This window comes from Corvus brachyrhynchos, unplaced genomic scaffold (genome assembly GCF_000691975.1).
Source record: "Corvus brachyrhynchos isolate BGI_N302 unplaced genomic scaffold, ASM69197v1 scaffold305, whole genome shotgun sequence".
Classification (NCBI taxonomy): Eukaryota; Metazoa; Chordata; class Aves; order Passeriformes; family Corvidae; genus Corvus; species Corvus brachyrhynchos.
The window spans coordinates 1,595,876-1,596,230 of record NW_008239284.1 but is presented as its reverse complement, the minus strand read 5'-3'; positions in this window follow the sequence as shown (position 1 = coordinate 1,596,230).

Here is a 355-nt window from a genome sequence, read left to right as displayed (position 1 = left end):
GGGAATAGCGCGGGGGAGCGGGACCCCCGCGGGCAAGGGATGCCCGGGGATGAGGGGGACACACAGGGACACCCCCAACTGGGAGAGGAAAGGCGCATCCAGGGAAATAATAATAATAATAATCATAATAATAGAAATCATAATAATAATAATGAAAATACAAAGCAGCGTTTGAGCGGGATTCGCTGCAGACAAAGCGGGAGGGCCCGGCCTGGCACTGCGCTGGGGGAGGGTTTGGGGGGGTCTGCACCCCTCTGTGCCCCCCCCTCGGGGCTCAGCCTCCCGTGGGGGGAAGGCCCCTCGGCCCTTTAGGAGATTGGGGGCCACGAGGGCCGAGGGGGGATAAAACCGTGGG